Below are 14,865 nucleotides of genomic sequence, written 5' to 3'. Positions count from 1 at the left end.
CACACCCACACACCGTTCCCCTCATATAACTACAATTTCAGTGTGTTGTGAGAAAAAATGGAAAGGGGAAGAATCATGTACACCACTTTGAGCTCCCAGGAGGGTAGAAATACAACAACAACAACAACAACAACAACTTCCAGTAGCACCTTAGAGACCAACTAAGTTTGTTCTTGGTATGAGCTTCAGCAACAGCAACATCATCATCAGCAGCAGCAGCAACAACAACAACAAATTACTATTAGTAGTAGCAGTACTATTAATGGGTGGCTCCAACAAAGTTTTGCTCAGAGCACACCCACTGAAATTAATGGGTATGACTAACCTAGTTGCATTAATTTCAGTGAGTCTATTTTGAGTAGAACATAGTTGGGTACTTCTTCTTCTTCTTCTTCTTCTTCTTCTTCTTCTTCTTCTTCTTCTTCTTCTTCTTCGTTTTATATTTTTAATTGATCTTATATGTTTAAATGTTTTCATTTTTAATTGTATTGTTTTAACTTTTTTGTGTTTGGCACCCTAGACCCTAGAATAGAATAGAATAGAATAGAATAGAATAGAATAGAATAGAATAGAATAGAATAGAATAGAATTGCAAGATAGTGAAGATCTGGGTGAGGGCATTAAGATATGCAAAGCAGTGGCAGGGGGGCTCAGGGTTTGATTGGAAGGAGAGGGTTGTTTAACCCTTTCCTCCTGTGCCATTTTCCTGATTAAATCACCTCAATCAAAGCAGTTGTTTGCCCAAGAGCAGAAACATCAGTTGTTCCAGACCTTTTGTGAAGACTTATTGTTTTGCCCAGGTTTTCCCTGCCTGATAAGATAGAACTCTGTTTTACATGTTTGAATACTCTGAACATCTGTTTTATTTCCTTTCATATTGCTGTTTTATTGGTTTTAGGATGTTTTTTCATGTTAATGTTTTAATGATGTATTATTTGTTTTTATAGACTACAGATCACTTGGAGGCTTTTGAACTATAAAGCAGTTGATAAATGCTGTTAAATAAACGATCTAAAGACAGAAAATGAGACATGTATTTTGAAACAGGCCTTGGGTTCAGTCTTGGACAAGCCCAGCCCAGGGAGAATAGGATGGCTCTATCTTTCTCATAGGAGGCAGTGGCAAAGCAGCAGCTTTCCACATAGAAAATCTCCAGTTCAGTCTTTGCAATCTCAGGTAACTGGCCTGGCAAATTTCCCAGCAGGAAATGTGGCTAAATATTACCCAAGCCTAGTGACTCAGAGCTGACAGCTGCTGCACCTATCTAGTTTCAGGGGTGGAATATGGTCAGAGAGGCACTGGATGAATCATAAAACTGTCACAGAACAGGAGTAGTGGAGGAGAACTGGGCTGGCCGGCACTATCATAAGGCAGGGTGCAGCAGCCTGCCTCAGGGGGGACAGATTTGGGGGTACCATTAGAAATACCAGTCACCTAGTTCTGTATGATACTATTACCAGTAGCACCTGCAAGAAAATGTATTACATTCATCCTCTAATACAGGAGTCCTCCTAGTGATGTAGTGGAGTGTGGGAATACGCTTTGGCGTTTCTCCCGCGTGATAGCCGCTGCGCTGATCCTTCCGCGATGCCGTGCAGAAGGAAAAGAAGATCCGGCCGGAGTTAGAGTTGGGATCCCTCCGCTGTGCCAAAAGCGCGCCAGGAAGCCTCCTGTTAATGGCTGTAAGACTGTTTTCCCGCCCGGAAGGGCTCGTTAATGCTAAATTGTAATTGGTTGGTGTTGAGTTGATGACGCTGTATGATTTATCAATAAATAGCCCCTGCCTCAGTTTGAGGCGACGGAGAGCTCGCTCGCGTTCGGTGAGTGTACTACAAGCTCTGACTGCAGTCTGATTTATTTTGGCCTCCTTCTGCTACTTCGGATGCACCTTTTGCTATTCTTGCTGCCTATCGCTATCTCCTTCAGCCCTTCTGCAACTCCTAAAACTCCTCACGACCTTCAACAACCTTCATAACCAGCCGGAGCAGGCTCTCCCAACAACTGGTTATCCCAAGAGTGGAGGGGCAGTGCCATTATGGGCCTCTTTTTAGAACAGGAACAAAGATGTCATTGTCAGGACACACATGAGCTCCAGGAGAGAAGCTTATAGCCAGTTTGCTCTACCTGGTCCTTTTCTCTGTATTAATGGGGAAACAGGCCTTTGCGCATCCACAGTTTACTCCAGTGTGGACATGCCCACAGATGTCTCCATGCTAACCTGCTTCCAATTTGTATCAAAAGAAATAATATCAGCATTAACTGGAAATGCCTTCATTTGCACGCATGCTGGTGGTGCAGAGCATTGAATTTGCACGTAGAAGGTCCCAGATTCAACCCCCAGAATCTCCAGGTAGAGCTGAGAAAGAATCCTGCCTGAAACCTGGAGAACCTCAGTAGATAATACAGAGATAGAGGGACCAATGGTCCGACTTTGGGATCAGGCAGCCAGTGGCATCGCGGGGGGGGGGGAGGCGGGCGGTGCGCCCCGGGTGCCATGTCTGGGGGTGATGAGAAGGAGCCCCGCCGCAACGGCGCAAGCAGCCATCGCGCCACCGCAGCCACATGTGGAGGATCCTCCGTTCGCAGCTGCACATGCGCTGTACATAGCGGTTTGCCGCTGGCGCTGCTCGAGCGCCATACGGACGGCCGTGAGCAGAGGATCCCAGCACCACCTGTAGGGCGCTGGGGTGGTGCCGGCGCCGAACCGCTATGTACAGTGCTTGTGCGGCATCACTATGTACGGCGCATGCGTCATACATAGCGACACCGCACATGCGCCCTCCGTAGCGACGCCCTGCCCCAGCTGTCACAACACCTTCATTCGCCCCTGCAGGCAGCTCCCTACATTGTCTTGCCATCCATCTTTTTATTTGAAACTATGATGCACACCTTAAGGTCAAATCAGGGGTGTTTTTACCCTGCAGAGTAGTTGGCAGCGCAGGTTTTACTTCAAAATGAAAAGCCAATGTTAGCTGTGTTCCAGTTTCTTTTAATAAACAATACCTGTAAAGTTTTTTGGTTTTTTTATCTTTTATTTAATTATATGTGTTTTATATGTGTTGGAACTTGGAAACCGCCCAGAGTGGCTATAAGTGTGTTATAAGTATTTTCCACACATACCTCCCTCGCCTCTGCAAAGCGGACTGGCACAAATCTTCTGGAACCTGTCTTCCCTAGTCAGCTGCTATATTTCTCTCTGCTTTTATTTTTGCCTACTGTTGGGTCCGTGTAGGATAATGGCCTCCATTACTTAATTCTATGGCTACCGAGCTATTAGTCTGAACGAGGAGCCAGGAGACTCAGCACTCACTGGCAGCACCAAATATATTTCCTTGGCTTTATTGCCTAAATTCTCTGTCAGGGGCTTGATGCCTTAGTTATTTCTCCTTTTCTTTCTTTCTTTCTTTCTTTCTTTCTTTCTTTCTTTCTTTCTTTCTTTCTTTCTTATATGCATTACCAGGCTTTAAAATATATGTTTGTCCTAGCCTGCTTATATGTCCTTGTGACAGGAATGGACTTCACTGAATTATTCTTTGTAAAGGCATAGAATTCTTTCCTCATTTGGAACAGCACTAAAGGCTGCAAATGTAAGCAAATATCCCTATTAAGGCCCATTAAACACAGTGGAGCAAACATAGGAACACAGGAAGCTGTGTTATATTGAGTCTGATCAGTAGTCCATCTAGCTCAGTATTGTTTACAAAGACTGGCAGCGTGCCGCCCCCCCAGCCCTAATAGGAGATGCCAGAGATTGAACCTGGGGCCTTCTGCATGCAAAACTCAACCACAGAGCTACACCCTTCCCTACTCAAAGGATCAGGGAAGCACAGCATGCTCTGAGTGTTATTGGAACTCGCATCCTACATATCTGGGGGAAAGGGAGAAATTATTATTTGAAACCCACTTATCATTTGGAAACCAAACCTGGGGTAAGCACAGTACCCTGCCCCCCGGGGTCTCTTGCTGCTAAAAGATTGGGGTGCAGACACATAATAATACTTTACTTAATTGAAACAGCTACAGGAATACAGTAGAGCCCAGGAAGACCTTCTAGTTCAGACAAGGCTTGACGGGAACTGGAAGCCCTTAATACTCCTCCTTTTCCAGAGTGATCCAATGGTCTGCCTGGATGGGAGGAATCGGTCCAGCACCCAAAGGTGATTAGAAGTTGCTACCTGCAGTTCACCAGATCACCACAGTAGGCAAGCTGTGCACAGATCCCAGCAGCTCCTGACATTGTGTTCCACCTGCTCATTATCTTGGCCACCTGACTCCGTCTATCTCTCTCATTGGCTGTCTTAGGCTATAGAAGGCTCTATCAATAATCACAAGGAACCCAAAAATAATTCCCGGTTGTGGACCTTTCTGGGTCCAAGTCTTCTAGTCCAGGTTTGGCCAGTGGCTGGGAAGCAGAATAGTAGGATAGCAAAGCAAAGTGTAGAAGTGTGTAGCTACAGGGTTATTCTATTTTTTCCAGAGCAGGAGCAATGACATTATCTGCTAGAGGGCTAGGGAAATTGATGGACCGTCTTTGCTCTGGCAAGTGAATGAGGTGATAAGGAGGCTTTTGAGTTTGTTTGTGACAGCTTAGCATAGACCAAGTCAGGGAATGAGGACGATAACCAAGCAGGGCTATATATGGTTTTTCTTTGATGTGGTTCCTGCTTTGTGGTTGCAGTTTAAATGGTGATACCCCTTTACAAGCTTGTTTGCATTTCTAATTAAAAACTAAAGAGAGAATTTCAACTGCATAAAGATATTTTGTTATAGCTTAACATGCTGTATACAGTACGTTGAACCTGCAGCAGAAGTAAGCAACTCTGATTTCCTTGGAGCTTACTCCTAGGAAACTGCATAGGTATCATGCTATGTCCTGCTTCTTTTGTGCTTAACAATGGATCAGTACAGCTGCCTATATGTTCAGACCCTTATTGGGACCATAGCTATAGGAAGTACTGCCTCATAGGCTGCAGACACACTGACTACACCTTTAAATAACATTGCACTCCCCAGACACTGTTGTTTACTCCTCACAGAGTTTCATGTCTCAGCAACTACAATGCCCAGAATTCTTTGAAGGAGGAAATGGGCTTTAAAGATACTGTATAATAGGCAACCATAATGTATACTGTATAATATACCAGGTAAACTATGGTCTGGTGATGGCACACACACACCCCCAACAGGCAGCACTACAGCACACCAGTAAACTGTTGGGCTAAATACGTTTTAAATAAGAGAGAAGCAACTGAATGAGAGAAGAAAAAAGAATTAAAATACAGAGGAAAAAATGGCACAGGCCAAATCAGATGTAGCATTTTGTATTGTTTTGCTCTTGCCTTTGAACAGTAGGTGATTGAGCAGCAGCCAGTCATTGCTGTTCTGCTTTAAGCATACGGTGTAGAATTTCAACACCCAGTACTGCCTCAATACAGCTGCACGCTTCTGCTGCTGTGCTCTGTTAAAAATGGCTTCTCCATGTGAACCAGGAAGTGATCTCTTCAGACAATGGAATGACTCTTCTTTTCTTATCTCTGTGGCTGTGATCTCTTGAGTAATGTGGATGCCGGACGCCGTTAGACAATTGAATGCTCATGCGTATGGAGTCCGTTTCCCTCCCACCCCATCCCCTCCACATGGCCCCGGGCTCTGGCAACCTATGCTACACTACTGACCTAAGTACACTTCCTCCAAACATGGAAGCTCCGTTTACCCATCATGGCTTATAGTAATGATTCTATTGGATCTTGTGCTTTTTAAAACTAGAATAGACCGGGCTTGTTCCATAGCTCACAGATTCCTGCACGTATACTCCATGTTTGTGCATGTGTACACAGAGTGGGATTTCTCAGGTCCCCCTCCCACTGGGAAAGACCTACTGACATTGCAGGACTATGCCCCACACCCAACCTCATGTTTAACTTGCCTATGGATGAAATAGGGAAAATAGGATGCAACACACTAAATTAGCCACCTGTGTGTGTGTGTGTGTGTGTGTGTGTGTGAAAACACTAATTGGGGGAAGGTGGATAGAGAACATTCATAGGCTATGTGTGTACACAAATACACACACACACACACACGTGTTACTGCATATCATAGCTGTCAACCTTCCCTTTTTTTGTGGGAAATTCCCCTATCAGTACTATACTATAGACTATAGTACTGATAGGGGAATTTCCCGCAAAAAAAGGGGAAGGTTGACAGCTATGCTGCAGATAGGTGGGGAACTAGAAATGAGAATGGAAATGGGTAGTTTAATCCATCCCTATACAACAGTTAGATAATGCTGATCAGGGGCTCATGAAGTCTTTCAAATGCAGCAATCTCCTTGCCTGCCTTCCTACCTACACAGACACACCACAAGAGTTTAACCACACCGCTGAGCTCTTAGCAAAAGTGATGCATAGCAAAGCCAGAGGAGACTGAGCACATTCTTTGGCTGACAGGCTCCTGCACAAGTCAGAGATGGAGAAGTAATATATACTTCCCTGCTCTGGCTTGCAACTTAAAACACTTCTTGTAGCTCGGAGGAAAATGTAACTCTGGAAGGTGATCTACAACTGAGGTTGACTGGAGTGCTGATTAAACAGAAAGGAGGGTTTCTTCCCCCATGCTTATTCCAAGAAGGGATGCACAACAGAGCATTTCTACTTAGGAGAGGAGGGTGAAACTTGGCCAGTTACCACCCAGTCAGGAATGGATGCCCTGGCCGAGCCAATGAGTACAAGAGGCATGGGGTGTGCAGTGCCTAGTTGCTGAAGGAGGGCAACATAAGGAACCCAGGCGGTGGAATGGAGAGGACCTCAGAAAGCATCCAGACCGGGGCATCCCATCTATAAAGCTACCTGGAGCTTTGATCTGCTATCCAAAGGGTCCAGTTTTCTCGGGAGAAAAGGTACTTGTAAGATGAAAGTGTTTACTGACTCTAATTTATGTTTATTCATTTATAGTAGCCTAAGTACATGTAACGGCATTTGTGGAGATGTGTCCTCATTGACTGCTTTGGTTCTCCCTCCCTCCGTTCCTTCTGCCTCCTTCGCTATCTGAAATGTAGATTGGAATCTCCTTGGGGCACAGCCTTGTCTTTTTGGAAAGTGCTATGTGCATCAGCAGCACTGCATAAATCATTTGCCTGTTTCTTTGAATTATTTGGCTTACACTTAAAATAAGCCAAGTGCTGCATAGAGAGATGATCAACAATTAGCTGAGCAGTGTTTAACGTGTGTAATGATGACGAGGATGAGGATGAGGATGATAGGGAACTGTAGGGAGACACACTGCTGTATTTACTTTCTTAAAAAGAAACTGCAGTTGCAATTATGTATGCACTTACCTGGGAGTAAGCCCCATTGATCAACAAGGGTCAGTTGTGGGGGAGTGAGAAATGTTCCTGTTTTCATCTGAGCAATGTTGGAGAGTATGAAACCAGGCTGAAAGCCCCCATGGTAGAGTGGGATATATAAATTATAATAAACATGAATTGGAACTACTGTTTTAGTGTGCTTGTAGCAAGTTTCCCTTAGTTATAAGAAGAGGATGCTTAGGTGGGTGACCTCATCACCACAAGATGGCGCAATAGCTTTTCTCTCCCCAACCCCAGGGCTCCCAGATGTTTACATTAGATAACTCTAAATCTTAAAAAACACTTATCAAAATAGCAAATTCTGTCTGGACATGTTACAGCACTCATAATTAGAACAAAACAGGTGGGGCTGATTTATTTTGTAAACAGATTTACTGTGGTTAGAAGGGGGTAAGTGAAGACTTATAGATCTCTTCAGAGGTTGCTTGCCACAGGAGAAAGCAAATGGCTTAAGCCTTAAGCCACTTTTAACGCAGTTGTAACGTTCAGAAAAGGGCTGCCCTCTAAATGAGAAGGGTTTTGAAGAGATCAGGGGAAAGAGGAGCAGAGAAGGCAACTTGCATAGCTGTCAACCTTTCCCTTTTCTTGCAAGGAATCCTATTCAGAATAAAGGAATTTCCCTTAAAAAGGGGGAAAAGTTGACAACTATGAACTTGTAGAGCGCAGACCCCTGTCTCAATTCAGATGGCTTCACAGAAACAGTCTGCAATGGCAGTTACAGCCTCCCCCCTCAGCACTTGCAATTTGTGGCAGTTAGGCAAGCACTGGTCCTTCCAACTCTGAGGAGATTTGTTCAAACACAGCGCAAAAGTCAAGAAAAGGTAGCAAAGTACCGTAATAGATGCTGATTTTACGATGGAGATTCCTTTAAAACTTAGATCAGATATAATGAAAGACTGGGATGAAACTTTTTTTGCCCCTTAGAAATCAGCTCAGAGAACTCACAGCTCAATTGAAAAAAAAAAACCCAACTTCAGTTGCTCCAGAGGCTAAGGAAACAAGTTTAAAAAATAAAGCAGTCCTAAAATCACTTGCCTTGGAACAACAGGAAATCTGGTGCAATGTTAGCTGACAACAAGGACAGAAGTAGAAGGGAAAATATTTGAGTTAAGGGCCCCCCAGAAAATGTGGAAAATAATGTTATTGAAACTTTTGTCAACTGTCTTAATACCCTTCTTCCTGATTTAAATCTGAAATCAGAGGGTTTGAAAAGAGTGCACTGAGTTTTTTATCCCAAGCCCAAAGCAGGGGAGCATCCACACGATATAGGTTTGAAAAAGTTTCCACTAAATAAATTATTTTACAAAAGCTACGCAAAATTGAAAAAAATAACTTGGAAAGGTGCTCCCGTCCTTGCTTTTCAAGATCTCAGCCAATTTACACTTAACAAGAGATGTGAAATGAAATCTATTACAGAAGCTCTTCGCGGTAGGCCTGCAGGATTTTTTTGTGGGAGAAACTAGCCTGCTCCTCTTTTCAGCTCCTACCCCAGACCTGGGGTCCCTTACTGGGCATCTTCAGGCAGCTGGGACCTTTCCATCTTTACCCCCTCAGGTCTAACAGGCATTCTGCAGCCAAACGCATCCACCTCTCTTATCTCTTTCATCACATGATGCCCCTCTTCTCAAATCCCTCAAAGGCTTTCAGTTCATTCCCAGATCCAGCACAAGCCCCATGACCTTCCTGTCAAAGTCCTCTGTAGCTCCTCCAGTAGTTTTCTCTCTGCTCTTGTATCCTGATCAGCTTCTTTCAGTGACCTCCACTGCTTCAGCTACACCACTCTTAGCCATCTGAGGGCCCCTCCAGACGTCCCATTTATTGTGCTTTCATAATGATTTGTGCTCATGATGGTGTTGGGGCAGTTATACACAATCCTGCTTTCACTACTTTTTTGAGCCTTCAAAGGATTCAGGAGGTTTGTTTCCTCCAGCAGGTACTGTTTGGTATGCAGGCACAGAAGGAAAAAGGGAGCACTGAATTCTCTCGCAATACAGTGGTACCTCTTGGTTACGGACTTAATTCGTTCCTGAGGTCTGTTCTTAACCTGAAATCGCTCTTAACCTGAGGTACCACTTTAGCTAATGGGGCCTCCCCTCCCGCTGCTGCCGCACCACTGGCGCGTGATTTCTGTTCTCATCCTGAGGTAAAGTTCTTAACCTGAGGTACTAATTCCAGGTTAGCGGAGTCTATTATCCGAAGTGTTTGTAACCCAAGGTGTTTGTAACCCGAGGTACCACTGTACGTTGCTGCAAATTTTTCTGGGTTCTCTTGCAATATTTTGCTGTTATCTCTTTCTGTTCTGTGTGCAAACACAGCTACACTTGCTGACATTTCCTCTTTTCCACTCCAAAAAGGCATGAGATAAGAGCCATGTTCTCTTCAGCTAAGAAGCAATCCTTCTACTTAATACAGCTGAGACTATAAAACTGTCATTTTTATAACCAGTCTTGTTCTTTTCCCACGACGCTCCAGTTCCTGGATTCCTCTGTTCCTGTTTTGTCCCCCAGTGAAAAACATTGACAGGGTTTTAGGTGTGCTTTTGCCTCATCACCTGAAGGCCCCTGTCAGCCTCTAGATTTTGCACCCGAAGTGGCACAGACCTACCACAAGCATGCCACCACTCTCACCTTCTAAGATTTGACTTAAGGGAAATGGGTGCATGTGGCCCAAGATATGTGGGGAAACAGCCAGTTCGTATGTGTGAGTGCATCGCTTAATGACAGCATCATCAGGTGTGCATCTCAAAGCCCAAATCATAGAGAGAATGCCCATCTCACCTCATCTCCACCTGCCCATCTTCTTACATCGAGTCCAGGGGACGGCATTGTCTATCAGCTTCCTCCTCTTCTCAGGCTGAGTATACACCATACATTTAAATCACCCCCAAAAGAAAGATTCCTGGCAACTGTAGTTTGTTAACAGTTTGGGAAATTGTAGCTCTGTGGGGGGAACTACAGTTCCCAAGATTCCTTTGGGGGGTTGTGCTTTAAATGTATGGCGTGTACATAGCCCAAGTGTTGCCTTTGTAAAATTCAGCAGAGGAAAGGATGGGGGCAAATTAGAATTAATTGGCTCCTCTCATTGGCACTGACTCCATCTGCTATTGGTCTTCCTGGCTTCTGCCGCACCATTCCCAATGGCCACCAGCCACCCCTGGAGGTAAGGGAGCAATAAGATTCTCCTTGACACGTTGCAGTGGGAAAGTGGTCTACTCTGTTTCATTGGAGGTTTTAAGAAGAGGCTGAAAATGTATATTGATCCTATAGTTTGACAAATACTACGGTTTGATGCATTCCTGTCAGCCAGGAAGCCTTGCTGGTGATGGTTGTTGTTGTTGTTCAGTCGTTTAGTCGTGACCGACTCTTCGTGACCCCATGGACCAGAGCACGCCAGGCACGCCTATCCTTCACTGCCTCTTGCAGTTTGGCCAAACTCTTGCTAGTCACTTCGAGAATACTGTCCAACCATCTCATCCTCTGTCGTCCCCTTCTCCTTGTGCCCTCCATCTTTCCCAACATCAGGGTCTTTTCTAGGGAGTCGTCTCTTCTCATGAGGTAGCCAAAGTACTGGAGCCTCAACTTCAGGATCTGTCCTTCTAGTGAGCACTCAGGGCTGATTTTTTAAAAGAATGGATAGGTTTGATCTTCTTGCAGTCCATGGGACTCTCAAGAGTCTCCTCCAGCACCATAATTCAAAAGCATCAATTCTTCGGCGATGAAGGTACTATTTGTAAAACTACAGGATCAATATGGATTGTGGCTAATGTTGTGTCAATGCAGCTTCAGAAATCAGCAGTGAGAGTGCAGTGGGTGCAGAGTAAGCAGTCATATGAACATACCCAAATAACTTTGTATGAACATGGATTAAAGACCCATCACTGGAAAGGCACTAAGTGCACAGTAAACAGGAGTGTGAACATAGTCCAAATTTCCAGACAGCTATCTTCACGAGATTGGCATTTATCATAAATATGCTCAAATGTCCCTTACTTGCAGAATCACCGTTGTTACCTCTAATGTGCCTATCTGTTTGTTTGCTTTTCTGTCCTGCTCTTCATTAGGGAACAACAAGTTTTTGCAGGGTTTCAAAGAGGGCTAGTGTCCGGTGCCTGATGATGCCCCAACACCCCAGCAAGGGCCCACTGCCGATCCCCTGACCCTGCTCCTCCTCCTCCTCCTCCTCTTCATTCACCTGTCCTTTCTAAAGTGTGCAAGAAGATCAGGGAGAAAGAGTAACAGCCTCCATTTCCCTTGCCTTCTCTGTCTGGGCAGTAGTGCAGACTGGGTCCAGAGGAAGAGGGTAACAAGGGGGACAACCCAGGAGGAGGGTTCACTGAGACTATCTTGCCCAAGGGCTCCCCAAATTCTGGAGCTGATGCAGGCTCCAAAACCTCCTTGAGAAGAGAGACAACAGTGGGACAAATGGAATTAGTGTGAGTGTCACAAACAATAGTGCTCTTTGCAAACAACTTTGAGCTCTCTTTACAACATTGCTTACATTTTCTGCTGGTGGCAACTGTTAACACAGAGATCTCTGCCCCACAAGCCCCTTGCGGTGGCAGCCTTTGGAGAGCTGTTCCGCTCCTGCCACCTGCTCTCCTGTCAGAGCTGATGCTTGCCTGCTTTCCTTCCATTTCAAAGGTCGCACAGAGAAAGCCAGGCACAGACTCCTGGAAAGTCCCGGCACAGATCAAGCCAGCACTGAATCTCACATGGTCTTCTTTTTTCCACTACATCCCTCTACTCTCAGACATGCCATGATTCAGCTTTTGCAGGCTTCCGTGGTTCTTCTCTTGCAATGGCTGTTTCTTTGTGGTTTTACCTCTCCAGACATCTGTTCTTCCCACAGACTCTCACGGAGATCAACATTCGGGGTGATTTTGTGTAACTCTTTCGAATCAGGTGAGGAAATTGCAAGCAGTCAGCCAGGTAGGTCTTTCCCCAAAACTTCATTTTACAGCTGTGATTATGACAATCCTGCATTTGAAATTTGTAGTTGGAAGCAAGGAGTAAAAGGCTCTTGATTATTTTTTTTACATGAAAAGTGTTTGAATACAGTAAAACCAACATTAAAACCTTACAAAGAAAATTGCTTTTTATAATTGCACATGTATCTGGGAAGCTGCAGAGTACAGTGTGCTGCTTTTCAGAGCCTTTCTAAAGAATCCAGGTTCTCTAGTCAATAAATGTGCAGTAATTCATTGCAGGAGAGTGAGATGAAATTGAGAGAAAATCTCAGGGATCTCAATAGGTCTTTAAGGCCTTTATTGAATGTTACACTAAATTGTGGTTTAGCTTTATATGAACAAGCCTGCTCAAGCTTCAGGTGTGCTCCAAGGGAGAACACTGAGAATGTACTGGAGTAAGAGAACAAAAATGCCTGCTTTCGATTTTACATTAATGACAGTTGTCTGTCAGAATCCATGGAATAGGGTTTACCTTAAATCAGGAGTGGCTAAACTCTGACCCTCCAGATGTTGCTTTCCTTAACTACCGTACATCTTCTGTCATCCCTGACTATTGGCAATGTTGGCTGGAGCTGATGGAAGTTTGAATCCAACAACATTTGGAAAGCCACAGGTTCTCCATCCCTGGTTCAAACTAGTTAGCTCAAACAAAGCAGGAGCAAACCATGGTTTGTGATCCTGGTTTGTTCACTAACCAGAGTGCACACACTCCAGAATTTGGACATAATGGGGAACTCTGGTTAGTTTAAAATGCTTCTGATCTACTGACCATGCAGGAGGAGAGAGTGTGAGGTAAGGAGCACACATGTTTTGAGGCTCGGGCTGGCTTGTTCGTTTAATACTAAAACATAGTTGCGCATTATTCCTGAAGCAGCCCACTGTTTTTTAAATGCTCACTAATGTTATCCCTCATTGGGCGGGATTGAAAAGAGTGGAACAGCTGATTAGCAGAAATACTGAAAATGGCAGGCCTTTGTCAAATTCTCATCTTTTGTAGTGTAGGAGGCTGTGTACACATGGCACCTTTAAAGCACATTTGAAGTACATTAATTTCCTCAGAGAATTCAGGGCTTTGTAGCTTGTTATGTTAAGGGTTGCTGGGAATTGTAACTATATGAGGAGTGAATTACAGCGTCCAGAGTTCTTTGTGGTGGTGGGGAGTCCTTTGAATGTGCTTTAAATGTATATTGTGAATGCAGCCTTACTCCTCTTTCTTCTATCACCTTTGCATTTCACTTCAAATTGTCGGAGGAAGGACAATGACCAACACGATGTCAGAACATGGGATTTCAGCTGCAGCCCCACAGTTTGTTTGTTTTTTGCAAAGTGTCATTCTACCCTATGCAAGGTCCTCTCTCCTAATCAGAAAGAAAGTGAATGGATGTTGATGTGCTAAGATGGAGCTTTGGTCTCAATATTTTCTCTCTAAAAGTGGCTAGCAAGAGACTCCTGAGAAGCTCAGAAGCAAGGGATAGCCATATCCTGTTGTTTGCCTCTAACAGCCAGGAACTGTACCTGTACTTAGGGATGGAAGAGGAATTCAATTCAGTTCACATTTGAAGCTGAATCTAGCAAATTCACACTTTCCAAAACAATATGAGAACCGAAACACAGCCATCATTTGAAATTCACACTCACTTACCTGAATTTTGCAACGCACTTCTCCAACCAATGATTTTAAAAGTGAGCATGTTAAGGGAAAGTATGCATAGAAATGAATGCATTAGTGAAAATAACATACCAAAATACATTATATTAGGAGAAATTGCTCACCGAAAGGGTGTAAATTTGTCACAACTACATGGGAAAAGGTGTTATTAGGAGAGATTTACACTAAAATGCTAAATAATTTTATTGAGGTGTTTTTAAAAAATCACATATTACTACAAGAATGTGGAGAACTGAATATAAGATTGCAAAAAACGAGAAGCCGAGGAAACAAAAATAGACAGAGCCTTCCTTCCCTAGCTATGTTGCCTTTGAGAGTGGAGGTTTCCTTTAGCTGTCATGACTTAGATGCTCCAAGGAGTTATGTCAGGTAGCCCAGGTTCACAAAAATCCAAAGCACAGACCAGAATCTATCCAGAACGCTGTGCGCTTGGCAGAAGCAAGCATTAGAAAACAGGAGACAGCAAAAGCAGCAGGTGAGGTTCTGTGAGAAAGCTGTGGAGGCAAGAGGTTATAGGGAAAGCCATGTAGTTGTGGACCCTAACCCAGGGCTTGGAATAAGTCTTCAAAGCTCATTTAATTTAGCTCTATTAGTACAGTAGCATCAAAGGCTGCCTAACTTCTCTTTGCTAGATCCCCCCCCAAAAGGGTTTCTAAGGGTGTTCTAGTTAAAGAAGTATGCTTGTGAAAACAGGAAACATGATGGAAACAACTTCCTCTTTAGAAAGAAAACACTTTTTAGCACTTCTGCTTCTATTATATCATTGTTTTGGTTTTCCCATTAGCTGCTTTATACACAGGAGCACAGAGCATATCGCACCTGCTAGCTTTAACTGCACAAACCGTTCAGTACATAATGTCATGT

Source organism: Lacerta agilis, chromosome 8 (genome assembly GCF_009819535.1).
Source record: "Lacerta agilis isolate rLacAgi1 chromosome 8, rLacAgi1.pri, whole genome shotgun sequence".
NCBI classification, from domain to species: domain Eukaryota; kingdom Metazoa; phylum Chordata; class Lepidosauria; order Squamata; family Lacertidae; genus Lacerta; species Lacerta agilis.
The sequence above is the reverse complement of the archived record's forward strand: the minus strand, read 5'-3'. Positions refer to the sequence as shown.